Source organism: Miscanthus floridulus, chromosome 13, assembly GCF_019320115.1.
Source record: "Miscanthus floridulus cultivar M001 chromosome 13, ASM1932011v1, whole genome shotgun sequence".
Classification (NCBI taxonomy): Eukaryota; Viridiplantae; Streptophyta; class Magnoliopsida; order Poales; family Poaceae; genus Miscanthus; species Miscanthus floridulus.
This window is the reverse complement of record NC_089592.1, coordinates 19,886,165-19,904,142: the sequence shown is the minus strand read 5'-3', so window position 1 is coordinate 19,904,142 and position 17,978 is coordinate 19,886,165. Positions and strand designations below refer to the sequence as shown.

Here is a 17,978-nt window from a genome sequence, read left to right as displayed (position 1 = left end):
AAAAATATCTAACTTTAATATCAAGATTTCAGTTTACAGTTTGATTAATTAGTTCAACTATTTCAAGTTATACAATAATAACTCATTTGTAATCAAATTATATCGACAACTTAAAAAATAGAAATAATTATTTAGTGTAGGTAATTATTTTATTTTATCTTTATAAGAAATAAAATATTTGAGTTACATTTAAAAAAATAAAAATATCATAAAAATTAAAAATGAAATACTTGAGTTATTTTCAAACTTCTTCCTATATTTTTAGCTATTATTGTACTTATTTGTTGAATGACTAAATGATAAAAGGTACAATACCTTAAGCTAGGTAGAAAATCTTAAAACTTACATGGACACCTCATTTTGGAGTATAATGATGACAACAAAGTTTCAATTGATTCTAAGAATGTGGTCATGCACATCCTCACAACCGCCGTCACCTCCTCGGCCACTTGTTCTCTCTTCCCCCCATTTCTCCAACCCTATCCACCACCACCGGGACACAACCGCCGTCGACGAGCTGTGTCCCCGCCCACGAGCTGCGTCCTCACTGACATCAATCGCCGCATCCCCCGCTCTCTCATCGCCCCATGCACCTATCTCGCCCCATCCACCTCTTTCTCGCCTCAACCTAACCCTAACCACCTTCGGATTGTGGGTCGTCACCGCACTGGATCTGCTTCCCCGTCGACTAGGGTTCACCGCACCAGGGTTGCTTCCCCTTTGACGACCACCGATGATGAGCACCTGGTCTACATCCGCAACCTAGCCACAACCGCAATGGTGGCAACAAGGGGGCAAGGTAGGAAGCGACCTGCAGAACAAGAACAAGGTAAGCAAAACAATTATGTATTGATAAATTCTGTTGTACAATTCTATTGCCCTGGTATCTAGTTAGGATTTGCTAACCATTCAGTCAAATTGTATTCTGAATCTTGGATCTGTAATCTATTTTGCACTTGTATTTGTCTAAAATAGAAGCAGCAGTGATGTTTTCTGAAAGCAATTGTAGTACAATTCTGAAAGTAGCTGTGACTCTTGACTTCAAATAGATTTTGGCGTGGTCTGTTTGACCATTTTAATGATCTGGATTTGGATGTAGCAGAGTGCATGCATGTGTGTCGATAGGAAAAGAGTAATTCAGTACAAGCTATCTTCAAAATTTTCAGATAATTTAGAGTATTTGTGCTTCAGTACAAAAAAAGTTGTACCTCTTACCTCTGACCTATTACTTGTTGCCTATAACCTATCACCTCTTATCCCTTAGCTCTTCAGCAGGCACTACTAGCCCCTACCTCTTATCTATCTAGCATCTAGTATTACTACCTCTTAGTACTTAGTTCACTCCTTTTTATTTTCTAATAGACACAATTTGATTGTTTTTGTAAGAACCTCCAAAAACTGATTATGAGAGACGCCGGGATACACGCGTGGCGAACAATTTAAAGAAGATGCAAGAATTCGGCCTGAAAAATCTATCTACTGAATTTAATAACTCTGTATCACAATCTGCATCAAAGAAGGGGGAAAATCAGCAAATAAGAAAACAAATAGTGAAGATTCAGATTCATTGGAATATCTCCTTGAAGATGATGATCAAGGAGATAGTGATGATGATGACACTGAATCTGATGTGCAGCCACAACCCCTGGCAACTAAGGTGCTTCTTCTATCTTCAAAGTACTAGATGGGGAATATTTGTATTGCATTTGAATGTTTTTAATCTGTTCTTTAATATATGCCCTTGCTTTTAGATGCATCTTGTTTCTTGCATACCTGTTCTTTAATATATGGTCTTGCTTATTAATGCACATGACTTACTTGACTTTTTTCCACAGTATCCTATAGGGTATAGTCGGAAAGTCCTAGCTTCAAAGAAGAAGAAGATAGGTCCCACCATGGCACCAGGAGTTAGGGCTAGTAAGAGAGTGAGGGCATCTCAAGGATCACAGGTTCAAACTCCTGAATCCCAAACAAGATCATCAAAAAGGCTTCAACCTTCAGCCAGAATGTAGAGGATCCTATAGATGGTCATGATGAAATACGACCACAAAGGTCTTATACGAATGTAGAGGAAGGCAATGGAGCTGGTGGTCAGGACAATACAGCTGCAGAGGAAGTCAGTGGAGCTGGTGCTCAAGACAGTACAGGTGCTGATGAAGATAATGTAGCTGGAGAGGAAGACACTGAAGGCAAGTTATAGTTTCTTTGTCATTCAAATATGTCATCTGTTTTGCTTATCTACATGAAACTAAATCATTTTAATGCAAATTCTATTTTGTAGCTCCTGCACAACGAGCCCCAAGGAGACCCAGGCCACCCACCAAGGGAACACAGCTGGACAGGATGATAAAAGCTATGGGAAGGAGAATGCCCATAGCTGTTGCTGAAGGAAAAAGAAGGCCTCATGAACCTATTCAAGCAGCCAAGTTTGCATCTGAGGCTGGTGTCATCTTTCGGGATAAGGTTCCTGTCCTACCTCATTGGAAAGAATACAAGAGAGATGATCAATATTACAAAAACTTTGTGGGAAAGCTCTCTATAAGTGCATTACTGTTTCTATGGTTAACATGTATATCTATTTAACCTGAATTGACTAACTAAATATGGAATTGTCATATGACTAGGGGTGCTTGGCCATTAACCCTGACGATAAGCCAACAGAGGAAGCTTGCACCGATATGCTGTGTTCTGGGGTGCGACAAATGCGTTATCGGCTCAAGAATAAATACTTCAATGGTGTACCTGCAAATGAGATTAGGACAACTTCTCTAGTTGCATGCATGACTGATGAACAGTGGAAAGCACTAGTTGCAAAGTGGTCTGATCCAAAAAAACATGGCATGGGTATCTTCTCATATATTCTTTCTCATTCAGTTTCCAAAGGATCTTCTCATTTTAAACATATCATCTCATCAATCCTTCTTGCTATACCCAGGCCCTTCAATGAAAAGCAGTGTAACACATAAATATTTTCAAACATAAAGATTCCCTAAGCTCCTAAATTGGAGCAATTAGCATAATGTACTTGGGAAAAAAGGGTTGGTCATATATATCCTGCAAACAAAAAGGATTATAAATATGCCCTTAAATATCAGTCCATTCATCAAAGGATAGAATAACATATTCTAAAGGACAAAATCATGAATAGAACAATAGAAAGGCAGTTCATGGTGAGCATTCAGACAATTTGAGATGTGCATTTCATAGAAGTTCTATAGGGGCATAAAACAGTAGACAGCTCTGCAGGAGTTGAAAATTTACCATCTTACTATTTTTCAGATAAATAGGTATCTTGTCATATATTCTTTCTCAATCAGTTTCCAAAGGATCTTCTCATTTTAAACCAATGATCTCATCTGACATGTTCATTATCTTGTAGGAATCAAGTGAAAAGAACAAGCAGAATCATCATAAAGTCAAGTATCATCAAGCTACGGGTTCTCGCAGCTATGTGGCACACTTACATGCATATGTAAGTAAAGAGTACCCTGTACATATTTGCACTAAACAACTTATTTTGCATTTTATCTGAGAAAACTTTGTTGTAATTGATTATCTATGAAACAGAAGAAGAAGAAAAACAATGCAGAACCAAGCACAGAACAAAATGAAGAACTTAATGCGGTGGAGGCCTTCAAGACCTACCATACCAGCTCCAAACATGGTCTGACTGAACTAGCAAGAGAAGCAGTTGTAAGTCACGGCATCTGTTTCGCTGTGCCAACAACTATTCATTAATTGGATAATATGTCTTATTTCAAACATTTTGTATTCTGTCTTCTGCTCAAAACTGGTCATAATCCAATATAGCTAGACATACTTGCTAAATAATAATCCTATGTTGTTGACTGCTACTTGTATTCAGTTACCTGACAACAAATAAATGACTCATGATTGCATACCTATTTGGCATCAGTTTCTGTCAATATAGCATAGGTTTTTATTTTTTAAAATACATCTTGTGTGATATTTCCTCCTCAAATTAATGCAATAAGTATCAACTAATGATGGGTCATTGTTGTTTCAGTCAAATATGGAAGCTTTGAGGAAAGAACCTGTTGCTGAAGGTGAGACAGCAGTGTCTAGTGTGCAGGTTGTGTCCTAGGTGCTCTCCCAGAATAGCTCAAACCTTTTCCTCAAGAGTGTTGGCATCAAACCAGTGCCATCCTCCAAATCATCATCATCAAATGAAAGCGGGCTTCGAGAGCAACTAGCAGCTGAAGCTACGACTGTTGTAAAGGTGAAATCGATGAACTCAGGAAGACAAGTGAAGAAGCTGAGGAAAAGCTGGCGAGGACACAAAAGGAGATGGAGGAGTACAAGAAGCTGACAGAGATAAACAACAAGGCAATGGAGGAGAACAATGTGCTGCTCAAGCGTATCTTGGCCATCAACAATGCTTCTTCGACATGAACGCTGCTCGTAGCTGCTGGTTCATTAAGCAAGGGGTCTGCTGGTGATTTTGTTTATGTAGTAACTTATGTTGCTGATGGTTGGCAACTTTTTATTATTTCCTGTGATGTTAATGTAAATTGAGATGAAACTAGTAGTTCAAATGTGATGTCTAGTGAGTTATGTGAACCGAGTTTAGAATTGTTGATTAAGTTGTTGGTCATTGGAATACTGGATCTGTTAATTTATGGAAGCTTTTGGTCATTCCAGTATTATTTGCATTCTGTAATGAAATCAGCATGTGCACTTGTGATGAATTATCTGACCTTTCTGTGACGATTTGGTAATTGATTCTGTGACGAATTTCTATTTACTTCAGTGACAAAAATGAGAACCTATCACAGCAAGCCATGTGGCCCAATAAAAACTGGACACGTGGACCATCCACATCACTGCCCACGTCAGCTGCCACATGGTCGGACACGTCACCTGCAATGTGGACGCGCCACGTGGACAAGACACGTCAGCTGCCAGCGTGGCAAACATCGTCTGGCCGCCTAACAGACGGCAAGTCATGACAAAAAAGGGGCTATATCAATGACGAAAATAGATCGTCATAGAAAGAATACACTTCTATGACGACAGCCATTTTGTCATAGAACAAATGCACATCTATGATGAAAATACACGTTTCGTCACGGTAGGTAAAATATGACGCGCATTCAATGACGAATACCATATCGTCACAAATTCGTCATAAAATAATATATGTGACGATTTTGGAGTCTTCAGTGATGAAAGAAGAGCATCATTGATGTACACATCCCTAGTAGTGTTTGAATGCCTAGCAAGCATCAAGGTACCATCTGGATTCTCCTCGAATATAAAGGGTATATTAAATATGCTAGAGAAGAAATTCCTAAACTTAAAGTCCCATGACTGCCACGTGCTCATGACGCAATTGCTTCCAGTTGCATTAAGAGGAATTCTACCTCCAAATGTACGTCTAGCCACTGTGAAGCTATGTGCATTCCTCAATGCAATTTCTCAGAAGGCAATCGATCTAATGGATCTAGCTAAACTACAAAATGATGTGGTTCAATGTCTTGTCAGCTTTGAGTTGGTGTTCCCTCCTTCCTTCTTTAATATCATGACACACCTAGTTCACCTGGTCAAGGAGATTAGCATTCTCGGTCCTGTGTTCCTGCACAACATGTTCCACTTTGAGAGGTTCATGGGAGTCCTAAAGAAATATGTTCACAACTGTGCTCGGCCAGAAGGAAGCATCGCCAAGGGCTATGGAACAGAGGAGGTCATTGAGTTTTGTGTTGACTTTATTCCCGACCTTGACCCGGTTGGTGTTCCTGAATCATGACATGAGGGGAGACTAAGTGGAAAGGGGACACTAGGGAAGAAAACATATATTGGTACGCAGGACAATTATTTTAATAAAGCACACTACATAGTTTTGTAAAACTCCTCCTTGGTGGATCCATATATCGAGACACATAAAGAGTTGCTCCAATCCGAGTTTCCAGGGAAGTCTGAAGCTTGGATTACGCATCAGCACATGGAAACTTTCAGCGACTGGTTGCGAAAAGAATGTCAGGGTGATGAGAGTATTGATGAGCAACTATATTTGTTGGCTAGGCAGCCATCGTGGCATATCCTCACATACAAAGGGTACGAGATAAATGGGAATACATTTTACACAGTAGCCCAAGATAAAAGGAGCACCAACTAAAATAGTGGTGTCCGCATAGATGCCACCGACCCTAATAGAAATAAGCAAACATATTATGGCTGCATAGAGGAGATATGGGAAATAAACTATGCACCTACTTTTAAGGTACCTTTATTCAAGTGCCAATGGGTAAAGGCGACTGGAGGCGGGGTAGCAGTCGACAACCAGTATGGAATGACAACCGTGGACCTCAACAATATTGGGTACAAAGACGAACCATTCATCCTTGCCAAGGATGTGAATCAGGTGTTTTATGTCAAGGACATGTCTACAAAACCGAAGAGAGGGAAAAACAACAACGACCCAATCTATGAGCCAAAGCGCCACATAGTTCTTTCAGGAAAAAGAAACATCGTCGGAATTGAAGACAAGTTAGACATATTAGAAGATTATGAAAAGGATGACCGAATTTCACCCTTCACAGTGAACAAAGACCCAAGCATCCAGCTAAATGATGAGGACACTCCATGGTTACGATGCGATCATAACCAAGGGATACACGTTAAGAAGAAGTTCACTACTGTGCCCGCTTGATATATTTAGTGATGTATTAGACCTATTATGTAATAATTGTGACTTCAGATTTTTTTGTCGTGTTTTCATATTTTCTACGGTTTAAATGATTTTTCTACTAGACGGTGGATTTCCCGTGGAGAATGTGTGATGAAAAACCAAATGATCAACGTTAATAAGTTGTGAAAACTAATTTCCTGTTGAAAAGCAAAAGTTTTAATGATTTTAATTAAGTAGTATATTTTTGCATGGTGCAAATTGTAATTATTATTTACACTATGTCAAATATTCATACAGTAAAACAAAAGAGTTTAGGTTATAATTTTTTGTTGTGTATAATAATGCAAAACCAAGTCTAGGATTTTTTTAAAATTTTTTTGGTAATATTTTATTTATTAGGCAATTAATAACTCTATGCATTTTTATATAAAAGAAATATATAAAAAAAGAAAAAACTTATGGAAACCGGAGAAAGCCAACTGCAGACCACCTTTACTCCCAGGCCATGACTACACCCGGGACTAAAGGTGGGCTGCGTTTTTGTAGCCCGCCAAAATGACCTTTACTCCCGGGCCGTGGCTACACCCGGGACTAAAGATCAGACCTTTAGTCCTGGTTCTAATCATCACCCAAGACTAAAGGTGGGCTGCATTTTCGTAGCCCGCCAAAATGACCTTTACTCCCGAGCCATGGCTACACCCAGGACTAAAGATCAGACCTTTAGTCCCGGTTCTAATCATCACCCAGGACTAAAGGGTCTTTAGTCCCGGTTCGTAGCAGCAACCGGGACTAAAGGTCTCCCTTTATAAAAACTCTCTGTCTCCGCCAAGCCTCATCTTCGCCACCAGATCGATCTAGCAGCGCCGCCACCCCCAGGCCACCCTAGCCTCGCCTCACGCGCGCACGCTGTCACCGGCCGACCAGCGCACGCCTCGTGTCGTCCTCGTCCCCGGCCCACCTCGCCCCCAAGCAGTCTTCTCCAAGATCCGCAGTAGGCCACAACTATGGCACATCTCTAGGTTTGGCCCCGGTCTCCCTCTTCCTCTACAGTTCCCTTGATGATGCTGTAGTTGGTGTTCCGATGACAATGGAGATCGTCGGGCTAGGTTGGGACGATGCATATCGGTATTAGTGATCAGCGGCGAGATGATCAGTGTTGTGCATGATACTTGTGTGTGTTGCTATTGCTAGGAGGTAGCATGCTCAAGTGTAGAAGGGGCAAGGGCCAAGGGGCTTGTTCTGTCATCACAAGAGGGAGGACGATGGTTAGCAGTGTATTTGTGAACCTGCTTTGCTGGCTTGAAGTCTTTCTCGTGATATATGTGTTATTATAGATGCTTAAGATATTGTTAATTAGTTCTTATGGATGCTCTACTAGATGATCATGTTTATTAGAATTATGATTTTATACATTTGTACATACTTGTTGCAAATGAGCTTTTGTATGAATCTAGAATCTGGGCAGGAGCTAACTTTGATCTGGTAGGAGTTATGGCTGATATCATGAGCTTTTGCAATTTCTACAAGTCATAAAAAAAGATGCTTCTGTATGAATCTAGAATCTGTGCATGATCTTTGAAGTTTGGATTGGAACCTGAGTGGTAGAAACTTTTTGCAACAAAATCTCTATGCTGATGAGAGCAGCATTGACAATGGAAGCATTTTTGAAGATATAGTGAGATGCTTGCTTTTGCATTTGTTTTGTACATTTTGCTATTATAAACAATAGTCTACTGATTTCCATTAGTATCAATTTGGCTCATCAATTTGGTGCATACTTCTGTAACATGTTTTTTTGGTAAAGTCTAAGTCTCTAACATGTTTTTTTGGCTACAGGAGCTGGACCTCGCGTTTGACACCTTGGATGTGAGCCACCGCCGCCACCATATATAATCCATTTATGATGGATTAATTGCTCCAACCTTTTGTAATCGGATGGATGCGTGTGTCGAGCCCTCATGCCGGCAATCTTGTAATGCGATTTTGCGCTGAACCATCGAGCTCAGTGGAGCACGGGCGTGCCCGGTGTCTTGTCATTTCCTCCTTTTTGCGTGGTAGCTTATGACGAATAGTTAGAAAATTGTAGAAAATCCATACTAGTTGAACTTGCGGACTGTGTTCAGCATGCCGAGCATGTTCTCCGCCAAGCGGTAACGGACGTCAAGGAGGAGCTTTGATTCTACGAGGGAGAGCGGCAACGGTCGTGGAAGACCATGTTCCCTTCCTCATAGAATCGGAGCTCTTCAGTGGCCAAGTACAGTGTCGTCTGGTGGAGAAATGCTCGCCGAGATGATCACGTAAGCAAGGTCAACTTGTACGGATGGTTATTTATTCACACGTCCCGATATCGTCGTAGTAGTCTGTCAATCACCGTACCCAAACGTAGTATATATAAAAATATAAATGATAATCGATTGTTATGTGTGTACACTCCTATTCTTCTGTTAATTTGTGGAAATATCATGTGAATTACTTACCTGCCGTAGTAAAAGACGAGAACACAATGACCATGGCCACGGCCATGAAAAATGCCAACAACACAACACTAGCAACTTTCTCGGCAAGCAGAGTAGTGTTAAACGCTCTGGAAACCTTTAAACTTTGTCAGTTAAGATTTCCCCTTCAAACAAGCTAGGCACTTAAATAAGGCTTATGCTAGATTCTATCACTAGTACCGATACAGAAATAATTTTTACAAATGTTACTATCCTTGAGGTGGCACGTCTTGCAAGAGTTCATTTTATAGATATAGTTTTTATTTTTTATAAATATATCTAGCGGTGTAAAAGCTAGATGGCTGCCCCGAGAGACAACATGGATGAAGAAATGATGAATATTATCAACACCGGCACTCAATTTGCCGATGGTGACCAGCAAGATGTAGATGATGGGAGTCAATACCTAGCTCTTGAAGATAACCAAGAAAATATTGTGCAAGAAAATACAGGTGAGGTATATATATTTATATATATATATATATTTGAATATTATATATATATATTTGAATATCTATCATCTATTATACGTAGCCCTCTGGATCGACGACAATAACGACGAAAAGCAAAAAAATTCGAGGCCCGAAAAAGCCATTGGAGGGGCGGTACATAATATCAGAATTCAATATCGAGGCAGGCAAACCACTTGGTCCACACGCAAGGAAATTCGTGCAACACTGTGGGTGCCTTGTAAGGGACAGACTTCCGATCAGTGCCTGTGAATGGAAGCAAAAGATCAACGAGCCTCATGTTAGTTTTGTCTCTGATCTTGATAAGAATTTAATTTGGGATGATATTCTTCAACATTTCACGTTGCAAGTGGATGATTATGATGCTATCAACGATGATGAATTGAAGGAACTAGTTCGAAATTGGGCTATGAAGAAGATGGCCACACAATTTTAGACTTGGAAGAAATCCCTATACACGAAATACGTCAAGAAGAACATAACGCCCAATTTCAATACTAGTGGCCCGCTCGCAAAGTTGAGGCCCTACTGGAATGATTTTGTACAGTACAAGACATCGGAAGAGGGTGAGGAACGGGTGAGAAGGAACCTAGAGAATGCCTGACAAAAGGTATACCACCATGGCATGGGATCTGGTGGCTACGCGACTGCCATTCCCAAGTGGGAAAAAATGGAAGTGGACATTCTTGCCAAGGGTATCACACCAGAATCACTCAATTGGCCCAAACGCGCGAAGAATTGGTTTTTTACTCATGGGGGAAGACTGGACCTAGAGACCGGGAAGCTGGTTCATGGCTCAAAACTCGAAAGAACAACACAAAGATTATCTTATGCTCTACAAGCTAAAACTATTGGTGCGTTCAGGCCCAATAGAGAGAAGGATGAACTGACGTATGCCCTCGGGACCGCTGAACACAGTGGCCGAACAAGAGATTTAGGATGGAATATTTCTTGGGGCATGGTTTCCCTGATGACAGAGATACCTACAGAAGCCAGTAGAGAAGGAAGGATGAGGATGTAGCGCGGATCAGCAGGTTGGAGGAATTGGTTCATGAGTCACGGGAGGCATTGCTTCAAGCACAGGAGCGCGAAAAAGACATGCAAGCTAGAATGCAGGACGAAATCATAAAGCAAGTACAAATAGCAATGAGTGCCCAGAGGCAGGCATTAGATCCAGGAATGAACATTAATATTAGCCCCCCTGATCAGTTGAAAAGCAGCTGCGCTTCCACAGAGTTGCCAAATCAAGATGACGCAGTGCTACGTTTCCCCGTGGATGACATCACTGCACCGTTTACATCATGTGAGCTACATATTCCAAAAGAGAATGCCACAATCATGGTGGCTCTCGGTGTTTTTTCTCCTCCAGATCCTACCAAGACACCAAGAATTCATGGGGCAATAATACCACCTGGATATGTTAGCGTCTCAGTTGATAGAGTTAACAAAGGTTTTAGTGACCTGCCTCTTGACATTCTAGGAGGTGATGGGGAGAAGACTCTAGGAGGAGCAGAGAAAACATTCATACTATGGCCCAAGCACTACATCATTATTCCTGGGGTCTCTAGTCCACCGCTGCTTCCTCAACTGCCAAACAATAAGTGCGGACAAAAGTGAACGAAACAATTTTTTCACAAACTTTTTATTGGCATGCATGATTAATAATAATAATTTCTTATACCTAATTATTCTTTTTTGTAATCACACAGGAGGGCCTCCGCCAACCTAAGTCCAATTATTCAATCTCCAGATCATCATAGTGCTCCGGGCAATCATGTGGCAACACCGCCACCATTGCCACCTCCAAAAAGGTCTCCAACGCCTCCAAGGAGGTCTCCAATGCCTCCAACGGCTGCCCCACCTCCCTTGATGACTAAGAGGAAGCCAGCTCCTAAGTGGTCCGCCCCGCAAACAAAGTCATTGTCCCACTAGCCAGCAAAGAAGAAAGCCTCATCTAATCCAGTTATTCCCCAAAAACTGTCTTTCGAGAAAACTGAAAAGGAATTAAAAGCTGCAGTAAAAAAAGATGTAGATAGTTTCTTCGAAAAGGTAAAAAAGCAACGAGAAGAGAGGGAGAACCCGGAGAAATCATACTTCTACCTACCTCCAGATCTTCTAAGAAAGAAGGTGGACCAGAAAAAATGGAAATCTCAAAAGACCCGGCCAAAATCGGACTACGACCGCTGTCTCACCAAGTCATTTGAGGCGGCGCAGAAAAAGACTAGACCAGGGAAAGGTGTTGCACAACTCGGACAACAATCGCAACAATCAGTCCCGCCTCTTGTCGTTCGTAATCAATATGGTTCGAACTTAGACTTAGACGTCGATTTTGAGGAGCTGGCTCGGTTTTATGAGGAAACTGGTTTGGACCTTGCCCAAGTGTTCGCTGAAGGACCATCTGCTCCAAAAGTGGATCCTTGGAAGAAATTTGAACGTGGAAAGAGTCTATACAACCCTAAGGCCTTAGGTGAACTGGGTACGCAAATGTACCCGCTAAACAAGTGGTACATGGCGGCATGTGAACGGGGAGAGGCCTTTGTTACTGTCAGAGTTAGAAACCAACAATACTTCTGTGGCGATGACGTTATATATGTCGAGTTTGAAGAATTACACCAACTATGCCACCTAGACTCTCTCGACAAAAGTCTCATTAGCTGCTATTGTCTGTAAGTGTGATTATTTTCTACTATTAAAGTGTGTATATATAAAGCTATATGTATATATATACATTATATATCCTCACACTATATTTTTATATATGTAGATATGAGATGACAGAACTCAGAAAGAGAAAGGATAATAATGTTGGTTTCATTGATCCAAATGTTGTATTCAAACACCCTAATCTCCCGCCTCAATGGAAAGCTGAACTCTAGAAAAATCTCATAAGGTTCTTAGTGAATCAACAAAACAAGGACATACTCTTCCCCTACAACTTCAAGTGAGTGTTAAATAATTAATGCGGTCATATGGACATTTGTTCAATTATTTGCTTACTAGCTAAGCTATCTCCCATATATATACATATATGTTGACCCTAGTTAATGTCGATCATATTTGTGTATAAAAACATATGCAGCAATCACTGGATATTGATGGTTATCGATATGGCCAATAGTCGGCTGAGAATCTTAGACTCGTTAAGAAAAGAGCAAATAGAGTACCAAGACATGATAGATATTATCCAAGGGTAATATGGTCTCTCTAGCAACTATATATACCCCGATCTCTTAACTGCAACAATTATTAAAGACCAAATTAATGTTTTATTTTATTGGGCACAGTGTTTGGAAAAGTTTCATTGAGAATCACCACATGAAACATTGCAAAGCGCCACTAGATGTAATCGCACACAAAGTAAGTACTATCTACATATATATATATACATATATATATATATATATAATTCAATTAACACCATGCATGCTTTCAATTCACCGGATCTTTTTTCTCGTAAAAGTGGGTTCTGAGGCAAGAACAGGGGAACAACTAATGCGGATACTATGTTTGCGAGTTTATCGGGGCGTACACAAAAAGAACTCCTGAAGAGATCCTCAAAGTATGTTATATAAATATATTCATATATTCACAATTTCTTTTGTTGCTCATATATATAAGTAATCAAGTGACCAACACACACACACACACACACACACAGATATATATATATATATATATATATATATATATATATATATATATATATATATATATATATATATATTAATACTTTTCCTTTAACTTTTATTGAAGACTCTATGGTTGAAGGAAAAAGTCATACGACGTGACCAACTGAAAGCAATTCAAGAGACCATAGCAGGATTTTTTAATGACCAGGTCCTCAACCCCGCCTGCAAGTTCTACAATGACGTCAATGAAACATGGAAGCCAAACTAGATGGAGTGATTTTGTTATCCCAAGGATATGATAGAATATACAATGCAACCTTTATTTGTAATATATATATATATATACACACACATACATACATATTATATGTACATAAAATAACGTACAATATATGTATATGCATGTAATATATACGTTAGTTTCATACTTTAGTTTGTACAAAATGTTCGAACATTATAAACGTGTAGAATACGTATATTATTAGCAGCGTAGAATGCGTATTCGAAAACCTATTTGAAAACCAAAACGAATCATCAATTGAAAATAGAAACAAAAAAAAAAGAAAAAAGGAATCCTTTAGTCTCGGTTGGTAATACCAACTAGGACTAAAGGGCCGCCCCACGTGGCCAGGCCGGGAGGCCCTTTAGTCCCGGTTGGTTTTACCAACCGGGACTAAAGGTGCACCTTTAGTCCCGGGTGCGAAATCGGGACTAAAGGAGGGGACTTTTAGTCCCGATTTCTTACTCCTGGTTCCAAAACTGGGACTGAAGGCGGTTGAGAACTGGGAGTACAGCCCGTTTCTCCACTAGTGACTTGAAACAGACACTTGCAACATGTGTTTTCACCCTTCTTCCGTACGACGCAGCGCAGAGTGGTGACAGATAGTTCCGGCCAGCCGGCAGCCGAGAATGGTGGCGCGGCCTGGCAACGGCCAGTTGCACCTGGGCCTGGCCATCAACGCCCCCCTCACCTGGCCGCCTTGCCTAGGCATGGCAAACGATGGAGCACGGCGGCACGGCTGGGGAAGAAGGCGTCGCTGCACTCGCCGAGGACATGCATGGAGCTTGGAGGCGGATGGCGATACGCCGGCAAACAGGTCTGGCGGCAGCTGCAGTCAGTGGGGTGGCTAGCACCGTACCTCACGTGGAGGATTCCTCCTCTCCACGAAGATGGAGGTGTCGTGGGGATGGGGGCGCCACGGGGGATAGTGGGCAGCAGCGGCACGCTGGAGTGGGCGGCGGCGTGAGATGGAAGCGGGAGCGTGGCGGATTGGGATGCCGGATGGCCGCACGGAGCCGTGAAGCCACAACGCACGAGCGCGGAATGGGGGGAGACGAGCTTCCATGGGGATTAGGGTTTTTCTTATGCGAGCAGGGCGAGTGGAGCGAGGCGTCCGGCCTTCCGGACGTCTTGATTGTAGCATTATCGATACTGTATTGGTACTTTCAGGTACTTCTATTTTTTCTATTTTCAGGCTAATTATATGAGGAAAAATATAAATTTAATTTTGTGTATTGGGGGTAAACTGGTAAGAGCATCTCAAACAATATCTAAAAAATGCTCCCAAAAACAGGTTTTCCAGCCTTTACAAAATATTTTGGGAGACATAAAAAAGCTACAACTCCAACAGTTTCTAAAATCTCGCGCTTAAAAGATAGAAGGTAATTGTACATCAGGAATGCTAAACTATTTCTAAATCTAAATCACACTGACCACTTTTATATTTTATTTCTCTCTTGTACATTTGCATAAAGAACCCTGTTCTACTTTTTTTTCTTCCCCAAGTCCTTCCACCTCCGGATTGGCACGACTATACGCACTCTCAACTTTACGCGCATGGAGGTGATTTTTTTCCAAGTGCCAAAAGATTGGGAGATGGGTTTGGGAGTTGTTGAAGATGAGTTTTTTTTCCAATTTTGCCAAAATTCCTATATTGATAGATTGTTTTGAGTACACTTGGAGATGCTCTAATTCTCGTTTAGCTCTCACTAGCTAGTGGGTACACCCTCACGTTCTTTTTCGAGTTTCTTGCCGCCGCCAGCACCTACTTCCTCACGCAGGGTTAAATTGGCAAGCAAATTCAATGTACAAAAAACTCAGATAGGGGGGGGGGGGGGGGGGTATTCAAATCCAACAGAGATCGGAAAATGCAAGAACCTGATATCAAGCACACTTCCTTTTGGGGGCAAGCTCATCTATAGGAAGCTTGTGTTGCCACATCACGGGCACAAGTGCGTAAGCTCATCGCGCAGCAACGTTACCACGACGTTCACCCAGTGGCTCAGCTTCGCGACCACGAACGTGGTGAGCGTGAGTACACGGCAGCGTGTAGACTCAGACCATCGACGCGCACGTGGAAATCGGATTCGACGACGAGACACGGCCCCGGGGAGGCAGCGCCACCGTGACGAGCAGGGTGCGGAACGAGCAGGCCGGTGGCAGGGTCGCCTTTGCTGCCGCGGGGTCGATGTTAGGGGCAACGGGAAGCAGCTGCCATGACCAGAAGAGTGAGTGATGATGGTGGAAAATTCTAGTATAAACCCTCATAAAGATGATGAAATTACTATTCTGGGTTTGAAACCACTGCAAGCATCATGTTGTTCGTCGGAGGTCGGTGTGGATTTCAAGTGGTTCGAGCACTCAACACACTCAAGGCCTCAGGGACATGGGCGATTTATTCTGATTTGGGCCTTTGAGCCCTACGTTGGGCTCTGAGCCCTACATCTAGCAGTACGGTGTTTTTCATGTTTGAAATGCTTAATTAAGGGTTCTTACAATGGAGGAATCGAGAGAAAGATTGGCAAGGGATTGCGCGGTGCTATCCTAGGGTTTTTGGTGAGATCGTTTGATCAACTCCCCTCTTTGCTTAGCTGATCGTCGGTCTTTCTGTTTTGGGGTTCGTCTCCTTCTACAGGAGCCCATGCCTCCCCTTATATACCGAGGAGCATGGGGTACAAAGCGGGTAGATCCTAACCGAGGGCTTCTTGCCTTTGGCTTTGGTCTACTTCTGACGTCTCTGCTGCATGTCGGGGCCTTTTTGTCATGTAGAAGGGGGTGACAACATCACAACTACTCCCTGACGTCTCTGTTGCATTCTAGCGCTTGGCCATCAGGAGCCACCGCAAAGCCTTCCTTGGGCCTTCTCCAGGCTTCCTTGATATGCAAGGATCCTCCCCCCGCCGTGAGGGGCTGACGAGCGGGCACGTAGCCCCCGATTTCACGGGCTTGGTGGAGTTCTTTGTACTGATGCTTCATGCCCTAGCCGTGACACTTCCGAGGGAGTGGCTGACAGTGCCTCGCGGCTGTGGAACGGGATGGCAGTGTAGTGCTTCTGTGCCTGTCTGGCTCTCAGCACCTAATAGATTCTAGAGCTGGCTTTTGGTCTTCGCTCGGGACTTTTGTTGGCCCTGAGCCAAGGTTGGGATGGCCTCCAGGGCTGACGCCCAGTCGGGACTCACCTTTGGTAAGGAATCCCTACGTTCTAACTGAGCCCTCGAGCCCTGAGCGATGGCGGCTCCCGCTTTCTTAGGCTTGCCCCCTGATATCGAAGTCTTCCACAAGGGAGGGCCATTTCCAGGCGGCCCAGCCATCCCTTTATTCCATATAGTGTGCGCGAGTGCACCCTATGGATTTAGCCCTCCAAATCCCCAGCTGATTCGGAGAATCAACCAAGGGGTTAGTCAGACTATCACATCCTTTACCCCAGGACTTAATATATCCCTGCCTTTTACATTGGTACCTCCTATTTGACACCGTTCGATTTCTTCCAATGGATGGTTTATATTTTTTCCACATAAAATTTCTCTTTTTAAAAAATCATAATACATATGCTGATTAACTTGACTTGAAATTACGAGGAAGTACCCCTTCGGCTATGAAATTGTAAATCTTTTTCTACAAATGACAATATAGACCCTGATTTTAACTTCACAATTTGAAATATTCAGAAATACCCCTTTCATTCCCTAGCAACCACCGAGAGTAAGAAGAAATCCAAAGCAGCGATGATCCTCATGTAGCTACTAGATGCTAACTCTCAAAGAAAATGTATTAGATCACTCCTAAACTCTCGCGATTTTCGGTGCACGCAGATGCTCGGGATGGAGAAGCTACGACACAGCGGCACAACATGAAGAAAACCACTAATATTCTAACATCCAAGTCTAGGGTTATCAATTTCCAAGAAAAAAAAATCCTGGATTATTAGTGGTTTTCTTCATTTTGGCAGCCACAACCACAAGCTTTGGTTTTCTAGAATATGAAGTCATCCTAATCGTCAACATAATCATATGAAAGAAGAGTTTCGACATGTGAAACTCACAAACAGCATATGAACAAACTGGGGGTCGTCAAAGCATTTCATGGTATAGATTTTGGCAGAAACCAAAATAACAATTATGCTTGGCTCAAGTTCCATGTTTGGTCAATTTCAAGTTTGATGGTCCAGTGGAGAACGGATACAAGAAAACAAGCGCAAACGGTTCTTGGCTGTGTGGAATCCAGTACGTGCCCACACCAGCTGTGTCACCATCTGAGCTCATGGACCACGAAAGCCTGCTAGCTCATGTTTCTCACATGAGTCCTATTTTCATATCTGTGAAACATGTGTGTAACAATATAGAGCGAAGTTTGAAAAGGACACTAAAGTCTAGTTACAGTGTATTCACGGTGCCTGGCCTTTGGTAATCATTTCAAAAAAAAAATAACAATGGTAATTCTTGTTCTTCTTTTACC

The 17,978-nt window shown here is 42.1% G+C and overlaps 1 pseudogene; it reads left to right on the top strand.

The window, feature by feature from the left end:
• The first annotated feature begins 777 nt into the window (after positions 1-777).
• On the top strand, positions 778-4,664 carry LOC136499028 (uncharacterized; annotated as a pseudogene).
• Positions 4,665-17,978: the final 13,314 nt, after the last annotated feature.